Source organism: Tyto alba, unplaced genomic scaffold (assembly GCF_018691265.1).
Source record: "Tyto alba isolate M040663 unplaced genomic scaffold, T.alba_DEE_v4.0 Super-Scaffold_38, whole genome shotgun sequence".
In the NCBI taxonomy this organism is placed as follows: domain Eukaryota; kingdom Metazoa; phylum Chordata; class Aves; order Strigiformes; family Tytonidae; genus Tyto; species Tyto alba.
In genome coordinates, this window is record NW_024881313.1 from 14,507,816 (window position 1) to 14,528,466 (window position 20,651).

The 20,651-nt window shown below is 40.8% G+C and overlaps 1 protein-coding gene across 7 annotated transcripts in view; it reads right to left on the reverse strand.

Moving 5' to 3' along the window:
• The window catches only part of DYNC1I1 (dynein cytoplasmic 1 intermediate chain 1), a 195,253-nt gene that overhangs the window by 98,527 nt on the left and 76,075 nt on the right, over window positions 1-20,651 (reverse strand). The window lies entirely within an intron of this gene.

Below are 20,651 nucleotides of genomic sequence, written 5' to 3' on the forward strand. Positions count from 1 at the left end.
ATCTTAAAGGACTTTTCCAACCTAAAACATCCTAAGATTCTACGATTTCTCATAACCATCTCCTGATCTAGAGTTTCACCACTCAGCTCCAGTCTCCATGCCTCTTCCTGACTTGTGCTTGCAGTCAGACTTCTTTTTGGTACATTATGAAGACAGATCTTATTTTTCCATTTTGTGACAAATGATAGACTATCACAGCCAAATGGCAAGAAAATATCACAGAAAAAGTTGTTTTACTGTAGCATTTCACTAAGCTTCATACGAAACTATTCAAATCTCTTCACAGCCCTGACTGATTGCAAACCTTTGCACTGATTCAAGTGTTAGAATCACTGTTTCAGAATATAATAATTTCTTTACCAATTAAAATGGAAAGCTGACTCTGATTCTTCAGGGAAGCATTTCTCTAACCCAAGAAACTGATTTTCCAGTTACTTGGCCTGAGCACAGTTTTCAGTTGTGGTGAGAGTCTCAGAATTCAAAGTGTCCCTTGTTTTTAGTTTCTGGTCGGTCTAGACCAGACATGGATTTTTCTCTCCTCTTTTGGACTGTTGCAACATCACACGGGTTGAAAGCATTTTTCAGTCCCCAGAGAACTAAACTGCAGAGTTCCCCACTGGAGTCATCATCTCTTCTAGCTGATTCCCTTTTCTCCTCTTCCTCCCTTCCCATTGCTCATGTTCAATTCTATTGTGCTTGAAAATATTCCAGTTGGAAGATGTAACACAAAAAGAAAAGTACAGAAGTTTCCTTTTCTTGGCCATGGTTGGACCTTCAAATAAAAATGCCAACATGAAATAATGGTTGAACAGCAGAAGCCCTACAACAGCATTTACAGACCTCTAGCTCCGAAACCAAATAGCATAAATTTAAAATATCCTGCTACAGTACAAATGTGGTGCTGTTATCCTCGAGGAAGAAAGAGATGGAGACCTTTCATGTCTGTGGATGAAGAAGAGGTTGCTAAACCACACAGGTTTTCACAACCTCTGAAACCTGTAAGGATTTCTTCCTGCTGTGCTGCTGGAAGAAATCATGTTGTGCCAGCAGTGTGAAACGACTCCTGCCCTGGGAAAGGGCACTGAGACACGTGGCAGACTTTGTGGATTGGGCCTGCTCAAGTAATTTTCAAGCGCTCAGATCATGTAATAGTGTTAAATCACAAAAGCCTAAGTATGTTAATGAAAACCAGTCCCCACAACCTATGGCACTAGCAGCAATTGTAAAACAAAAGCTGCTTTCATATTAAACACACACATAGAGGCACACAGATGATGTATCTGGCATTTACACAGTGCCTGATTTGGAGGTCAATCTCAGAAGATGGTTGCTTCAGCTGGGCACTAGGTACTTAAAACCTGAAGTACAAGGTAGACCAAGTAATTCTGTGGGATTTTTACTGCTAACATGTAGGGGCTAGGACTTCACTTGTAGACTCATTTATTCTAAGTGCAAGTGACTTTCTACTCCACAGACCACCTCTCTTATTTTCCACTGTGCTTTTGCTTCAGCAAGATTACAAAATCTTGCTATTGTGGAAGAAATTAATTCTCCACTTCCATACTGTGTCTCTGTCTGTGAAGACACACTAATATGCTTTAAGTCAAATTCTCCAGACCTGACTCTGGGCTTAACTTCTCCTGCAGGCATTAGCATGAGTTCTGGCCTTTCAGAATTTCTCCTTTATTTTTTGCGTATGAAATAACATTTCAGTCCAAGGCCTTGAAAATAGCTGTATGGACACATAGTTGTTTGCATGATCATGGTTTAACTTTTAAGTCCATCTTTTCCACAAATCTCTCTCTCTGTTCTGTGGAACTTTATGAATAAAAATCAATGCTTAAGATTTAGTATATACTTCTGTAACTGAAATACCTGAGAGCATAAATCTCTATACACAAACCTCAACAGAGAGAAATGGAGACAAGACTGCTGATGTTTTACAAGGATAATTGGAAAAAACAACTATATTCGTAAACAATTACCACAGCAAATACACAAAGACTGCCTCTCTTTGTCTCCCTGACAAACACATGCATACACTTTGCTCAGCGTTTTAAAAATAACCATTAGTCATATGGCAAATGCATTCTACATGAGCAAAGTTCCGTTTCAACATTTGTCTTAAAAAAGTCAGGCAAAAAAATTGTTTTATTAAAAAATTAAACTACAGAAGCATAGCTGGGTCAGGGCCCTATGAGTGTGTGCTTATTATTTACATGGGCACTGAACAGACCCCACTTAATTCTGTTTCCCACTGACGCCAGTTCGCCTTAGTCACTGGTGTTAGCCCTGATTTGCATCAGTGTGTGCAGAAAAGGAATTCCCTCTGACAGTTTTGAACTTGCCATATTTAAATTTCAGTGTTTTTGTCCTACCACACTGGGAGAGTAGAGGCTTCCTCTTTTACTGTCTCAGTTTCAGGGGTATTAAGGTGAGCAACACCTGTTGGTGGTGGGGAAACCAAGGCACAAGCGCATCAGCTGCTTCCCCAAAGTCACTCCTGAAATAGCTGCAGATGATGGCATAAAACCCTGGCCTCCTCCCGATTCCTATGCTGATACTTCAGCCGCTGCTTCCCCCAGGGCATGTGATCAGGGCTCAGCCTTCATTATGTCAAACCAGTTGTTGAAAAACACGGCCGGTTGCCCCCAACTGCTTGTTGCAACCTGTCCGGCGAGCGCCCAGCTCCCGGTGCTGCCGTCCCCACTGCAGGGAGCCTCCTCCCTGACCCTCGCCTTCTCCTCCCAGACCCTCGCCTTCTCCTCCCTGACCCTCGCCTTCTCCTCCCAGACCCTCGCCTTCTCCTCCCAGACCCTCGCCTTCCCCTCCCTGACCCTTACCTTCCCCTCCCTGACCCTTACCTTCCCCTCCCTGACCCTTACTTTCCCCTCCCTGCCTCTGCAGCCGCTGCACCCCGCTGCCCGCCCCGGCTGCCCCTCACCTCCGCTCCCACCCCGGTTCTGCTCGAGGTCACACTTCAAAGTCTCCCACCCCCACCCCCCCGGGAGGCCTCTTCCTTCCTCCTGGCCCCTTTCCAGCCTCCCTGGCATGGGTCTTCCTCAAGCAGGTATCAAAAATCCCCTACTTGCAATCCGGGGGTTTGTGCACGCCGAGAGCCATACCTGCAGATACCTGTTTGACACAGAAATGCCCTCTGATTCAGATTCTCAGATGAACACTTCAAGGTTTTCCTGAGAACTTGGGTTGTAAGACACTAATTTAAAACAAAACAAAACAAAACAAAAACCCACAAAACCAGCCTCTGTGCCCCTGAGTTCCCAATTGTTATGGTTAAAACCCAGCTTATCCGCTGCAGCTCAGAGGATCAGGTATGTTTTTCTGTGCTTAAGCTCAACAGACTTCAGTAGCTTCAGATGTCTGAACAGGCAGACTGCATCTGCCGTTGGGATACACAGCAAGATTGAACTGCACGCCAGTTGGTCTATGGAATATGCTTCCCTTTCCCCACTTCACAGTTCAGATTCATCAGGAAAATAATTTCTAAGGCTCCTTTGTATCTGTCACGCTTTGGAAAATGGATGCTTTGAAGTGCCGTACAACAGGCTGCTGGTGAAACAAAATCCTCCTTTTTCTCCCAAAATACTGTAAAGCCCCTCTCCTCAGCCAGCTTTTGGGACCTCTTAGCTACAGACAGGGGTGTTAAGTCAAGAGAACCATGTGAAATCAGAGATAAAATAAACTGGGTTATGCTACCTTATAGTCCTTCACTTAAAGAAGCATCTTTGCAGACTTTTTTTTTAGAGGTAAACAAAAGAAAGAAGTTGCTGGTTTCAACCCCTATGTCCTTTCGGTTGTAACACAGCTCACAGCTGCGAAGTTTACATGTGTTAACTTGGGATGCCACAAGCCAGCCAGCAATGAGGTTGTCATCCTGATCTGAGGAAACACAATGTGCATACACGCCAATGAATTTACCGCAAGCGAAGTGTTTTGCTGAGATAATTCAAAGCACACTGTATCTCATCAGTTGACTATTCCATCTACAACCAATCACAAAAGCCAGAAACACTGGAGCCATATTCCATCAAAAAGGTGCAGCTCCACAAAATCTTAGTCTTCTGCAAAATGGTGCTACTTTCTTTGTGGAAGATGGGGGGAGATTAGAAAAAGGAAGATGAAGAGACAGTCCTGGCAATATCAAAATGGCTGTTTTCATGTTTTCCAAATTTATTTTTTGGGGAGTTCCATTAAAAAGTACTTCTCATATTTTTTACTTTTAGATTATTTAAAAATATGAGGTGAAGCAAATCAAAATGAAAAAATTCCGATTTTGTTAAAACATACATGTGTTGGGTGACCAGACTGGAAAATAAGGCAAAATTTTACTTAAGGTGGAGTCTCAGTACATTGGAGTCTTCTTTCAACCTGGAACAAATTTATATTTTTAAATTTGAAATTTCACTGCACTGCATGAAGAAGGAATCCCTTCTGGGCCTGACTTCAATGCTGTCACTGCCTAATGCATGCAGTTTTAACTGAGTAGAGATTCTGAAGTCTGGTATTAAAGCAATGCAGAAGCACACACTAAGAATGACTTTCATCACAGTGATGGCAAGATCTCTTTTCCTGTGATCTGAGATTCTCCTATGACTTCAGGTTAATAATTTCTTTTAGGCACAACAAACTTAAAATCTTGCTTCCAGTAGTGAGTGCCTGAAGGCAAATTTCACATCCATGTCCTGAGAACAACGCGACAGACACGGCTGACAAATCTACTTGGTGCACATTTGAAACACAGCCCAGTACACCAGACAGTGCCAATATTTAGCGGAAATATGCAAATAAGAATTTACCGCTTTGGAGGCCTAATACTGACTTTTTTTTTTTTTTTTTTTTAACATGCAGAACTCCAGATGAATGGGAAAAATGCATTATGAAACCAGCAAAGTACTACCAATCTGTCTTGATGGTCCTTGCATGGAGAAAGGACTTCCAAAGCAAGTCGGACAAGCTTCTCGGAAATCATTGTCTTAGTTGCATGTACTGTTACATAGTTGGAAAAAAAAAGGAAAAATCACCACAACATAGGTGTTTGCTTTGGGGGTGAGCACTGGGGGTAGTGCTAAATTCAGCAGCCACAGCAGAAAAAATAGAAACTGTGAGCTTTCTACCACATTAATGAAACTTCATTCAAAAGGTGGAGTGTAATGTTCTTCAAGGTGGATAATTCATATAAGCTGTATGATTAAAACACTTATGTCTCCACACCAGCTCCATACCACCTCAGGATTTATGTTTTATTTCAGTTTTCATCGGACTGCTCATGAATGACCAGCGACAAAAGAGCATGTGTGCATTTTTCTTTTTCACAGGTCCCTGTTAATGAGGACTCTGTTGCATTAAGACAGTCAAGATTGTCTCTGGCAAAATGTGTTGAACCAAGGTGTTTGTGCCTGCATAAAATTAAGCCACAAGTAAAGCACTTATTTCTGACAGCAGATTTATAATAGGAAAATCCCAGCAGGAATGAAGAGTTAGAAACCCCTGTTGTAGCCTTTTTCATAAACTTCACCTTGATTTAGTATCTCAAACAAGTAGCAGGAAAGGCTAACAGCAGAGGTAATCCTATCATCTTTTCTCTGACAGCACCATTCCATCTTTTTGACTTCCTCATGCTGCTAACACGAATTCAAATCATCTGTGTTTAAAGTTAAATGCAGTGATTGACAGATCTTTGTAGTCTTAGTCCATACTGAAGATTATTCTAGATACCTATCAGTTATTACTACAAGCCCTGTCTGATATTCAATACCTACAGGGAAAATTGTTTTTAACGGTGTAATGTCTGATCTACTTTGAAAGCTATTTTAAAATAAGAAACTAACTATAACCAGGTGGCTAAAATCCAGACAGGTTTTTTACGGGTTGATTTTTTGGGGGGAGAAGGTGGAAGATAACAGCAGACCTCTGTTATACTGTGGTAACAACCATGATTCAGAGCAAAACAGACAAAAAAGAAGCATTTTGTTTTGATTCCATGACATCAATTTCTGTAAAAGCACCTATTCCAATAACATAGGATACAGGAAAGTTTAAGGGTTTGCTCCTGGCTCTGAGTACAGGCTCATGACAGTATATGCTGCAATGAAGTAATTGCTTGCTTTCATGAACACGAGTCACTTCAAAGCTCAGTTGCTGTGCTAGAAAACTGGGATGCTGGAAGAGACCTCTAGGTGTACTATATCTCTTATTGTGGACACAAATGCAAAATGAAATCGTGCATGCAGTGGCCACACCATCCACTGTGCTCAAAGGCCAGTAGTGCAGAAAAGCAGAAGGATGCTCTCTTTAATTAATACCCCCTGAGCCCAGCTCTGCCAACCCCACTGCTGCAATGCCTTGCTGCTCCTGATTACAGCATTACAGAACCGGCTGGCTTTAGGCACAAGAAGATCAGCCAGTTGGGCAGAAAAGCACTCCAGTCAGTGGCCCTGCACTCATGGGGAGGAAAGCAGAAGCACTGCCCTCTCACACAGGCAGCCCAGCAAAGGTGGAATATGGAGGAGTGATGGTCGGGCAATGCCAGCCAGTATCCATCTTCAGTTCCTTGAGCCTGTCCCATCCTTCCCCACCACTTGGTTTTGCTGCTCAAAGATTCTGAACCAGTTCTGGCTGATGGCTTCATGCTCTCAGTGCTTTCCCCTACAGCACTGAAATATAATACCAGAGAAAGAAGTACAAGAGATGCAGCTTGGCACAAACAGAGGGCGGGACATTGCCCTCAAACTCCACCACTTTTCAGAGCTCCTACTAACGTGACTGAGATCACACCCAGATCTTTGTGAAACTTGATTAACTTTGTGCTTACAGTTAAATGAATCTGAAACTGAAAGACAGGACTTAACAGTGCTGCTCAGTTAAGAAAGCCTCTTTCCTGGTTTTGTGATTCGGGTATGAGGAGAGAGCACAGCTAGTATATTTTGGCAGGAAATCATGGTAGGAAAAGAGTAAACAAAACTGGGGAATGGAGCTGGTGTGTCTTGGGTTAGATGGGATGGTTCGGGCTGCTGAATTTCTAGTGGCTTTTTCAAGATTTAATTTATCCCTGGTTGTTACTCTGTGTGCTTAGCAATGAAAAAAGAAGTACAAAAGAGATGAAAATACAGACTTTATAAAGCCAAACTCAGCCCCCTAAAATCAAAGACAGTGAAGGCATCAGTAAATGCATCAGTAGTTCGGCCAAATCAGAAAGTCACGAAGATGGGCAAATTCCACCAGCAGAATGACAGCTAAAAATAACCTCACATGGAAATGTGCATGGAAGTTCATTTTTCACACATTGGGCAAATAAAATCCAATTGGTTTTTGCGTTCTTAGTATTACCCCATTACATTACATGGGAGCCTAAAAGAAGATGATAATTTAAATAAAAAGATCCTCCCCTGTTTGTCAAGTTGTCTTTTTTCCATCTGCAAATAATGAAACATAAACTACTCTGAAAGAGAAAGAGATGGAAGGGAATGCGTTCCACGGATCTGTGGAGAACCACATAGAAACATATACAGAAAAAGAAGCTGCAGCATGGAGCACTTCCTGACCTCCTCTTGGCTACAAGTCTAAAAGAAGTCTCCAAGGCAAGAAGCATGAAAGAGCTTAAACAAGAAACCCTTCAGAAGTACAGCTCTTTGCTGCATGAATACCACAACACAGGGAAAATCTGCTGTGTAGGAGTACAGTCCTCCCACTTGAAAAGAGCTGGTAATGCCATCATGTCACGGAAAGATTTTCTTCATGGCTTTTGTGCATTGAAGGCATTAGCAAAGTGGGAAAAGTGTGAGCTGACAATTGTGCGAAAAGATGGGTTTCTTAATTACATTGTAAAGCATGTCTCATTTAAACATCTAGCAGAATTAATGTTAGAAATACATGTCTTCCCTTATAAACAGATGCAAAATCAATGCAGGTTAACATAGTAGACTGTGCACTCCAGAGCTCTTTACCAATATTAAGGAGATAAGCTTCATCAACGGCACATAAATATTACCACCACCTCAGCCTCCTCCTGTAGTGTTTGCTGCAGCAGTACTCACAGACCCAAGCAACAGGTCAAGCAACACAGAGCATCAAGGCACTCACCCTTGAGCTGAGGCTCAAACTGTGAACCCTCATGACAACAGAAAGACATAGCCCAAGTGTCAGAGCTGAGAAATGAAACCAGGGATCTGTATTTTGGTCTGATACCTTACACAAAAGGCTGTGTAAGTGATGGAATAGACATCTTCAGCACTAGGAATGCAATTAAGATCTGCTGGGTTTTGAACCAATACCACTGCCTGAAGACTATGCGATGATGATGGCAGCTTTGCTGTTAATGCCAGACTTCCTGAGTATGCTGAATATGAACACGCTTATTCATACTATTTCCTTTTGTTACATGTTGGTGAATAGCAGCCTTCATCTCTAAGCATGTCATTTTTCTCATTTCAACTGGCGTATCAGTCACCCTGCTGAGCCTGCCTAACACTGTAAGGACCAAAGAATATTCTATACAAATTAGTGACACAGACCACTTGTAGCGTACAAAATCCTTACATGAAATAAATACCAGACATTACGCTTCCCTCCCTGTCCTGCTCATGGAATTCAGAATTAAAGGCCAGACTTGCTTTCTTTCCTTGCCCTTGGAAAACTCTAAATAACGTTATTCTCCTTCTGCCCACTGATCCTTCAAATGGCATTTTCTGCCACCAGCATGCTTTTTAGCTCAGGAAACATTTTTTTCTTTTCCTTCATTCTCCTTGGAAGTCCACAGTGACACATACAAAGCATGGGCTCTGGCTCTTGTGAAATGTTTGTACAAGGTCTAATGTGCATGTGCAAGCATACACATGCACATTCAAGCAGACGGTGCTAACATGCACTGGTGCAGCTCAGCACTTCACTTTGCTTTGGGCTATACTTTAATGGAACAGGCATCGGGATCTTGAAGCATAGCAGTAATGAGCTGTTCCAAACATGCTTTGTGTTTTGTTTTCAGAGGAGGTGTGGTGAGGGCACAAGGGATGCTTAATCATAAAAATACTGAATATTTAAGCACTTTCCCCCTTCCACCACCCCATTTAAATCAGCAAAGTAGTTGGAATGAAATACAACTCTGATTTCAAACATTTTCGTATTTAATTCAATTTACTTCTAGATTGATAGCTAAACTCAAAACAGATTTTACCCCTTTTCTCCTGAATGGGGAAATAGAGATGACCAAGTTCCCTTTGAACTCGGTTTAAAATGTTTCTGTTTTTTCCTATTAACTACAAACAAACAAACAAGAGAAAGCAATGATTAAAGTGGTCCGTAATCTATTTCCAGCAGAGGATTGCAATGAAATGGGGTGAAGAGCTGGGGTGAAGAGTGGAGTCTCTCTCTCCAAGCCTAAGGGACAGGTGTTTCCAGTAGCTGACACATGGCTTGGTTGTCTCAGAAAAATGACAAGATCTTGAATTAGCCTTTTATTTTTAGAAGTAAGCTTTATCTACAAAAGTTCAGGTGTATCTATGAAGCGCTCTGGGTGGTAGGAAGTGTGATATTTGGGGTAGGTGGCTCTGAGAGCTACCCACATATGTGAGAAGAAGCCATGGGCATTGACCACAAGAAGTCACACTAAAAAGTGAAACTACCTGGCTACCATGTGTATTGTACCAGATGACTTCTGGGAGGAATGACACCAAAGTAACACTTGATCACCTATTTTGGAAAAGACATGAGCAAAGAGGAATGGAAATTGATAACAAAATCACAATTTCCATTGATATAAATGATAAAATTCACCATCTAGACATTTCTAACACTCTCAACAAGGAATACTGAGAATTTTTTTGAGTGATCCTTCAGCAGAATGGAAGAATTAAAAGGTTGTGGACACAGGGCACACAGTTCATTTGAGGAAAAGCACTACCTCAGCCCAGCCCTGACTGAACCCATGCTGCCAACAGCTCCGTTCTTAAGCAGAGATGTTTGATCTCCACAGATGTCAATCCTGCCACTTTCATAAACATTCATTGCATTTTAATACTCTTTTTTATTTTTAAAGTCTGGTTTTGGTGACTATCCCAGAGGTCAGATGTTTCTCCAAAGTTTAGAGGACTTCATTCCAACATTTTTTTTTTTTTTTTTTTCTGAAAGTACACTGGAAATTTCGCAAGAAAATCTTTTCACTCTCAAATCTCCATATCATTCAGGTTTCATTCAGGTCAGACACAGTATTTTGCAGCTTGCTTACATTTTTGTTTCATGACATCACTCAAGCCCAAAAGGTAATAGAGGAAAATGATGAGGAGATGGCCTCCAGAGGTTCCTTCCAACACTGGCCATTCTGTGATTCCGTGAAAACTGACTAAAAATGAAGTTAACTCGGTCTTCAGAAATACAAGTTGTTTGAATTTTGAATATTTGAACATTTCTATTGCCAACACTTACTAATAAAATGCTAAATGGGTTTCTGAACAGACAACTATCCTCACAGTGTATGTAGCCGAGGTCTCCGTCTTACCCTTTTTGATAGCCTGAGACCAATGTCCTCTCACTGGAGTTGCAGTTATCTATGTCTAATAGGAGGAGAGTGGAAAGGGCTGCTGTTCTGTAATTTTTCAAGAGCCTACAATAATGAAATACATCTAGAACCTTCTTCTACATTTCATTTCCATTCAGAGGCCAATTATACATGCCACAAGCATGGCTCTATTTCACACCTCTCATAATTTCAGTGAGTTCAAGTTCAGGCACAAAGCCAGCCCTGCTTCTGAAGGACTCAGCCCTGCAGAGTCTGTTCATGCTCAGTTCTCCTCTGATGTTTAAAAGGGCTCAGTCTCCCTTTAGAAGTACTTTACAATTCAAAAGTGAAGGTGAACTGTTTTCTGTTTGAAAAACTTTGCTCTTGCCTTGCTAGCAGACCCAGACTTTCCATGTGCACAGGAATGCAATAAACACAAGGAGAAAAAGATCTGTGAGGAAAATCATTTAGAAATCAAAGGGTCATAATATACCACTGAAAGTATTTTGTGGATTAAATTACTGAATAATAATGAAAGATGAGAGATTAATGGCAACCTGGTCCAAAGCCCTCTATTTATACCCAGGCCAAATAAAATGGTAGGCAGGTGCACTGTATCCCTTACTCTGTTGAGGAATTCTGTCTGCCCCTCACTTTTCAATCCCATTAAAGTTATTATACATGCTTTTGTAAAAAGACAAAAAATATTTCCCAGTGTTAACAACAAATATATTTTATCTTTAGTATTTACCTCTATCAATTACATTTTTTGGCAGTACTACAAAACAATGCAAGGCAAAAAAAAAATCTCGATCCATTCTAAGCACAGTTCCCTCCAAAATTACTTTAATCTTTGTTTAGAGGAAATCCAGACAGACTATTAAAATATCTTGTTGTTTTTTTTTTTTTTTTTTTTTTTTCTTTTCTTCCTGGCACTAACAATCATCTGAGGTTTTTCTACTCTCATAAGAATTTCAGGAATTTTTATTTTGTTCTGTTTTACCACTGCAGTACCATCACAAAATTGCCAGAACAGAAAACTGTAACAAAACAGCAAATCATTTCTGGAGAAATTTATTTCCTGCCTCCAAATACTTTTTTTAAAGATCATCCATAAATAAGGCCATGTTAATGCCTTCTATAGGTCCTGTTCCAAAAGCTGTTCCACTCTTAGATAACTTTTTGCTGCACACTTGTACTTTCTTATGCTACTTGTTCTGTAACAAATAAAAAGCCTGAACAAAACAATTTTCTGGCAACAACTTTGCTCATTTATGAAGTCTTTTAAAAACAGGGGGAAAAAAGATGCTCTGTTAGAAATTTATGGCATCAGATATTTATTTTATTTCCCCTAAGTTAAGGTTCTTTGTGATAAAGAACCACACGAAGCAGTATCAACAAAGATCAGAAGATTGAACATAACGGACTTTCTAAGTTAAATCTTACAAACAACAGAGCATTTATTGCAGTGTTCAAGTTATAAGGAAGAGTAACAACTGGGGAAACGAATGATACAAAGAAATGGTCTTGAGGAACTTTCACTTCTATGGATCAAATTCTGTTCAAGGGCAACAAGGAATTACTAACTTAAAGCTGTTCACTGGAGTATACAAACTAAGAAGGTGACCTTAGTCTAATTCCTAATAGACAAATACCAAAAGCATATACCAATTACAAGCTATATACTGAAGCATGATGAGACCAGGATAGGCACAAAGAGTAGCAGAGGTTTAGCTAAAAATGGGGTTGTCAAAGAATTTTACTGAAATTAAGCTTTTGGTACAAAAAGGGCATCATGTTCTGGCAATTGCAGGATACCTGTGATTTCAAACTCTGCATGCAACATATTTTAGCAATTCACTTTGCAAGTGATATACAGGAAATGCAGCAGACATGACTGCAAAGTGAAGCCCTATAGAGAGGAACACAGTTTAAACCACTAAAAAGTGTGGGAGGGCAGGAAAGAATGGGACCTCAGCTCTATAAGCCTTTTTTAGGCCAAACCTTAAAAAATCAACCCGAAAGGCTGAGTGCTCAGTGCTTTGGGTAACCAGTGTGTTTAAGTGCCTGTATACAGATTTATGAGCCAAAGTTCCAGCTCTTTATAAATCCTTATGCACAAAGGCAGAAGGGTAATATTTCAGAAGTGCTCAGTTCTTAATCACATTAAAAAGGTGAGGTGCAAATCTACATTGTAGAGAAGATTTTCAGAAGATTTCAATACCAAACAACTCCCAGTATGGCCACCTTGAGGCTTGTAGAGAATCAGTTACAAAGTCTGCTTGTCTTAGGCCTAAATAAGGCCTAAATATATTTACAGACACAACCCTAGGACTCTATCCATAAATACACTAAACCAGTTAATTTCTGTACCTACTATGATTAGATGCACTAAGTCTTGCCCCATCTCTGAGGCCTCAGCTCTGCCCCTTCATCTCCAGTGAATTTCAGTAACACATGATGTTTTTACAATTCCTATTTCATTGCAAAACTGCCATTGCTATGCGAGGGCAGGAAGGGCTGCAGAAAACATGGGTGTATCAAAGGTGCCCTGGATGGGTTGCTGCTCCCCAGGTCGGCCACTTGTCCACCAGACCACTCTTTCCGTGTGAATCTGTGGTCTTCTGCACATCCCCGAATCAGGGAGAAGTTCAAAACATGCTGTGGTCCTCGCATGGCATGTCTGAGAAGAGACTGTATCACCATTTTCTTAAGGACCACTGCTTTCTAAAAAAATATGTCACTGAAAGAAATCTTGAGGAGAGGGGTGGAGAAAGGAACTGAGAGGAAAAAAAAAGATGAGGGGAATTGACTGAAACCAAAATAAGGAATATTTTTCTTATTCCAGCATGAAATGTTGACAGAATTAAATGTGGGATTAAAAAAACCAACCTTCTAACGCACAGTTTCATGTTACCTCCGCAAGAGTTTTGATTCCACTTATGAGACTTCCCGAATGAAAACGCTGGCTGTGTGCCTGACTCAAAAATACATTTTTTCCTCAGCAGAGTGGATTTGCCAGTTGTCAATGCCATTTCTTTGCTAGCCAGCAAAATATGTTCATACTCACAGCAAGCAATTACCATTCTTTTCTCTACTGGTAAGGGGCATGACTTCACTCCTAGGCCTAAGATCCCTGGATCCTTTCCTTATTGCATAGTCTAGTTAGCCAGCATAATTAACCCTTAAAGCAAATGGAACAATTATTTCCTTTCTTTTTAAAGTGAGTTTAAATGGTTTCATCTGAGGATGGTTTTGTAAACAGGCGAATCTGTTTTACACATTTGTGGCCTGTTCCAAGGGGCATCGGTTGCTGGGAACGCCATCGGAGCTAAGCTGCCTCGCACCACGGCTTGAAAACCGTGGTTACAGTCAGCTCTCCGAAAACAAAAAACACCAGGGATCAGATCCAAAACTTCTTGAAGTTAATGGGAGCCTTTTAATTAGTTTCAGTGTCTTTGGGGAAGGCCCTTAGGGCAAATATTCCTTTCTGAAACTTGTTCTCCAAGTCGTGGGGCCGGGAGGTGGTATTTTTCATGCATACACAACAGTGCTGCAAATGCTCCCAAGCACTCTTATTACAAGCCTCAAACCATACTGGGAAAAAAAGAAAAAAAAAAAAAAAACAGCTCTCTGGAATACAAATCTGATCTGCTTTGTCTGATAAGAGTAAGAATATTCCAGTGAATGCCGAATGTGATAAAGCTGGGCAACCTCATTCACAGTAAGCAGAAAGAGCAAATTACTGTTAGGGTCCTGATCTGTGTGAGTAAAGCATAACATGCTGACCAATGAAAGGTGCCACAGTAAAAAAAAAAAAAAAAAGAAAAAAAACAAAACAACAAACCCCAAAAGTCAGGGTCCTTATACAAGAACAGTTGTTAATTAGCTGTATAAACCAGATGCTTAAAAACTGTGGGCCTGGAGATTTGCTATGATCAGTTAGATCTTCCATAGCACAGCTGGGAAGTTTGAGCCTGAACTACTAGACATCCACCTTTGTTTCTAGGGTACAAAGACTATATCTTTCCTTGTTGGACAGAAGCATGGTCTCTTACTTCTGCCACTGCACAGCACTCATGCCAAAGCCGGCATTGTGATAGAGACAGAGAGACAGACCTTGATCACACTCCAGTTATTCATGTAACACAGCTCCTTGCTCAAAGGAGCAACAATAACAGCTTTACTCCTCTTTTACACCACAAAAATTGGGATCAGAATCTGCATCACAGTATGTGGGGTACAACATTCCAGCCCAAATATGGTCCTGAACTGGAGTTATGTAGAACAACCTGTCTGTAACAGAAAATGCAGACAGCTTCTTAAGGGTTACATTTCCTTTTTACATACTTCTACATCAAAACCATATTGCAGCATTGCCCAGGATTCAAACACATCCTACAAAAACAGGCAGCATAACTCTGATATTGAACTCCAGCCCAGTTTTAATTGACTGCCAGCTCTTAGCCACTTCCTAAAGCTCCAGATAGCCAATACCAATGTTGTAATTTCTAAATGTGTGCTTCTCCCAGCTGGAGACCAAACCTAAGGGATTCGGCTTGCTTTTTGAAATATAAACATGATATCTTAACTCCCTAAATGGACCCCCACCTTACACACCTTTCTGAAGGGGGCAAAAAAAATTAAGGACGGTGGTAGGCAGGCAGTCGCTTATTAAGAGGATATTCCTGAAGTATAAACAACACACTGTTTTCATCATTCATTGACAAATGATTTACAGTGCTGCTGGTGAAATCCCTTAGAAACCTCTTCAGGCACTGGCAACAGGGTAGACAGATAAATATTTTTAATTAATGTCACTGTAATCATGTGTTCCATATACATAGGATGGTATTTTCATGCTAACAGTTAATAGAAAAAGGCTTTCAGTGGATGGTAACAGTCTTGGGCAAGAGAAATGTTTAATCATGGGAAATCAGGTAAACACTACACAATGTACACTGCTACGGCCAGGACTGGCTGACAGTGCATAGGTTTGTCCTAGCTAGCTGTCCAAGAGCAGACTCACTAACATTTCTAGGCTTACCATGTTGGACAATGTTGATGGAACAAGTCAGATGATGAAGTAAACGGGGGGCTCATGAATCCCTCCTTTCTTCAGATGATTACTCCCTATTTTGAATGACTGTATTTTCCCAGTTCTGCTGTACTCACTGTTGCCTCCAAACACCTTCTGATAAAACATTTCCTCTGCAGAACCTTCTCAGAGGAACTGTCAATGTCTCTTCCTTTCAAGTCAGAATAAATTTTTAGACAGATAGTTGGGATTAAAACAGCTATGCTGAGGTCTGGAGGACCCTCAGCTTGATAGCAGTAACCCACAACAAGAAGCAACACTATTTTTGTTTATTTATAGCTTTGGTTGAAAGGTTTCAAAAGTGCAGTGAAAAACATAATGTCACTTCCTGAAGCAGGCATAAAGACATATGAAAACATGTTCTCCAGGCAGCCAGAGAATGAGATTTTGGTAGCAGTGAGGAGGCCAGCCGCCTCTGTCACTCTAGGAAATGCACTTAAACAAAAGTTGGGCTCCAGTCCTGTCTCTCAGTGTAAGGGGAGGGGTGATTTAGTAATTATTTCTTTTGGTCATTATAGCATCTTGTGCCTGCAAAGCTTGCAGAATATTAGCATTATTCCCAAATATCTCCAGCTTTGATATATCACAGAGCACCAGAGTGTAGTGATGCATCATCACTTCCCCACACAGCAACATGACATGAACATCACTAAAGAATGAGACAGTGACTTTATCGCTGAGCAATTTAATTGATGACTTCAGCTCTACATAGCCACGTCCCTTCACCTCTTCAGCTGCATCCCTCCTGCTAAAGATGTCATCCACACTAAACTAGCACTTACTGTTGTGATACTGATTGATGCATCGTGGCAGCAAGTAACAGGAAAGAGCTGTAGTGAAAGTTCATTAGCTTTAAGGTAATGCATTTCATGACAAACCACAAACTGAATCACTAAGGGAGGGAGAATATCTTTGATTAACAGGAGATGATCTGTAAAACATCAGGAGTGCCCAAAAGCCAGATGGAGCAAAGGGTGAAACAGAGGAAGATGGAGGAAGCTAGGAGAAGAATGGAAGGGAATACTGTCTCTGAGCACAGGACTGGCAACACAAAAAAACCCCAAGATGCAGGTTCCCTAAGTTTTTATTAGACAAAGTAGGTTCTGTCCCAATTGATGTCTAGGGTGTTAATTTATTTTATTATTTTTCAGAAAAAAAAAATATATGGAGAAGCCGAGGAGACAACTGGATATGAAACCATGTCAATTTATGACAATTTCACATATGGTGACTCAAATGGTCTTTGCTGGTCAACAGCAGTTTCAAGATGACTCGAGTGATCAAGTTTCTGCTTAGATTGCAGAGAAGCTGTGGTCCCACCACACAGTTACACCAAACTCCATGGCTGTATTGGAAGCAGGCCAGAGGTTTCTCCATGAGCCCATATACTGATGAACCTACTCATGCATCTCTACCTTACCCACCCTTCCCTTCTCCTTTCTACTCCAAAACTTCTTTCTCAACTCATGCCTTGGACCCACTTTGTCCCTTTGTGAGCGCATTCTCTACATCCTGTGCTCAAACACTTGGTCAAAAGATTCCAAGGGGAGTCAGGACAGAAACCAAACTTGTTACCCTCTCTATATTTCTGGAGTAGGGGGATGCAGACAAATACCCAGCGTGCAACTCAGAATTGCACGGGCTTCTAAAATCCCTCCTAATTTCTTCATTCAGTCTATAAACAGAGTAGGGATGTGGAACATGTCGGTACTTGAAGCTTAGAACTACCGCTTGGTTAATTATATGGCTGATTATGTAGGACTCTGTTGGCTGACTTACACACAAAAGCTTGGGCATTTCAGTAAAAAAAAAGTAAAATAAATAGAAAGACCTACTGCCACAACGTGGCAGGAGCTAGGAATGATGAGAAACAAGGTCCTCTGGCTTCATGTGTGGCATTTACAATATGGAAAACTCAATGCCACACATGAAGTACTGTAAAAGTAACAGAAACAACAAAGTAGCTCTTGGTTTCCTTATTTAAACACTTCAACTACAGCTGGAAGCTCCCCTTCTGCAAAAGCAACTCAGTCAGCGCAAGCCCTCTGAACTTTTTCACCTAAGTTGCCTTGTAGAAAAAATACAGTTTCTTGCTTCTCAGTAACTGAATTTTTAAAAAGTATGTGTGTATATTTAGTGAGGTTGTTGAATTATGGAAACCAGAGCTACAGCCGGCAGATACTCCTAAATAAATAAAAGTCTTTTGTGCATTTTGATTGGGATGACTGCTAAAAATACTCCAATGCAGCTGTTTAATTTGCTGTAGCTCGAATCCTAGTTTTATACTTTTAATTGCTACTATACAAAATTCTTTGATTGCATTTGATGAAATTAAGATTTTCAGTGTTTAATGATTAAACCTGGGGAAAAAAAAATTTAACCACATGCTAGTTAAAATGTAAATTGTCCTTGCTGGGAAACCTAGGTAAATCTTTTCAGATTGTTGTCACAGATCTAGTTATACCTAGCTTGGTAACCTCCTCAAAAACTGTTCTTTCTGCAGCCTCCTAAGGGTCAAAAAAAGGTATTCTTTTATTAGAAAACCTAGATTCCACTGCAGTCACATAACTTTTGCACTTATTTCTGAGGATAAAATATGTCCCTGTAACAGCAAATGTCACAGTTTTAAAGATCCAAGGTAGCCTGGTTTAGATACACATAATTTTGTGGGTGCAGTTTTTACACACTGTCCCTCAGGCATGTAAACATTGGGATTCACATGGACAAAACCTATACACTGGGAGTGTGCAAATACACATGCATATAAATGAGATGTTTACAGGAGCACACAGAGTTTGGTGGCTGAGGTGTTCTGCTATGTATAGAGACACAGGTTTTGAGTTCTTCTGGACTGACGCCGAAAGCCACCTGCAATTAACCACATGTCCTTTTGCATGCTCCACCTTGGCCACATCAGCGCGATGGCCTGCTGGGGAGAGAGGAGACTTCCCACCTTAGAATGTCAGAGCCCTCAATGTACGTTCACTGTTCAACCACTTTTTTCCTTGGAAAAGACGCATGCCACAGCCCTTCTCTCTCTAAATTTTGGAGTGCTCCAGATTGTTTAGTCTTACTGTAAAGCTGCCATGAGGGCTGTGCACTTCATCTAACATATTTCCTCTATCTGGCATAGGTGACTGTTGTGTCAACATCTGGGATAATGAGGCTGATGTTCAGATTATCCTCTGGAAACTCAAGTCTGTTACCCCAGATAGTGTTACTCAAGCATAACTCTGGCAACAAACTAAATATGTATTGTTCTTTTAAACAAGAGCAAGCCATATGAAAGGGAAAGCTGAAAGGCCAAGGAAAAAAATACAGTGGGTGTGATTAGAAGCATGTACCACAGGAGCATTTGTTCTCATAAACTTATAAAGAAATACAGCAGTAACTATAGCATGCTGATATCTATTGCAGAATTTCAGTCTTCATGTAACGGCACCATAAGTACTGGACTTTGCTGCTAAATAAAATTTGTGCCCCTACTTCACAAGCTGCACAGGGACACCAGGAATTTAACAGAAGCCTCTGTTAAAAATGTATGTGTGCAGTAGGCTGTGCCTAATTCAGACATGCCAAATTTTTTCTTACACTGTTACATTTTTACCCAGTAATTATATTACAAAGACACACAGGCAAAGGACAAGCACACAAAGCATGCTCTCTTTCCATTTTCTTCCTCCCTGCAGAAAATGCCAGGATTTCAGATGATCTCTCTGATTCTTACAGTACTAAATTCTACCTTCATTTAGTAATCTAGTATATTTTGCACCATCACATTTTTAATTAACTGAAATATTTTAAGTAAGGCACAGTTGATAATGTCTCCTGAGCACTATACACTTTGTTCTAGTGTAATGAATTCTTGTTATACATATATACAGTAATACTGCAAAACCTTTATAAAGTTAATTCTTACGGCACCCCAAATGAAAGCAGTATGAAATCCCCTCTTCATGTCAGTTGTGCACTTCCCACAGATTATAGTAAAAGTAGCATGTACATGTATGCATCTGGGTTTTTTTGGTTTGGGGCTTGTTGTGTTTGTTTGTTTGTTTGTTTGTTTTTAGGATGGGCAATAAAGGAAAAAATGTTGCATTAATGGGGTGCAGAAAGAATTGGATTAGTTTTCTAGCCCAGAAATCTGAAGGAGGCACTGTCATAAAGACTCAGAACAAGACTGGAGTCAAAACAGAGACGTGTGAACTCTGTCTTTGGTGAGTTGATCATGGTGTGCCTATATGACATATTACTACAGCTAGGCAGGAGATAAGTGCGGGACAAGAGCTCCTGTGTCTGCCCAAATTCCCTGTGCAGCCACATGACCATGCATGATCCATGCTGCAATACATGCTTGTGTATGACCCAGAACATGGAAGAGGTGAAGCCTGAGCTCCCGTAACCCTGTGACAAAGATGACTGAGATACGTCCCACAGTGCACAATCGTGGGAGCACAGGTGAGGGAGAGCACTGTGCGTGATAGCTCAGCCCCTGCCCCATGTGCCTACAAATGGCACAGATGTAGCCAGTGTAGTTTCAAGAGAAGTCTCACACTTTCTTTGCATTGCTTTCCCTGCTATAGAGCACATAGGAAAATCTTGACTTGTCTGAGTGTTTAGCCATGGATAGAATATTTTTAGGAAACCACACCAGAAATATTTCCCCTATTTGTTAATACAAATAGCATCCACATCAGGCAGTACAGACCCTCACACTGATTTTGCTCCATACTCTGGCACTGATGCATATAGGTCCTTAAAGGCTCATCATGACTTAAGTCACTCTGCTCCTATCCTGCTAAATATATGGTTGCAAAAGTTAAACAAATGTCATTAAGAAAGCTGTGATCTTCCCTCAGTCATCTCAGGCATTTGCTAAATCTGCCCTTTTCCATGGTGTTTTCTGTGATCATTACGATGCCTGCAGCTCCAACAGAGGTGGTAACAACAGGAGCACTTGTTTATACAAGCCGCAAAGAGCTGTCTACATTTGTGTACTGTTCTCTTTTGATCTCACACACACTTACAGTTTTACCTGTTGAG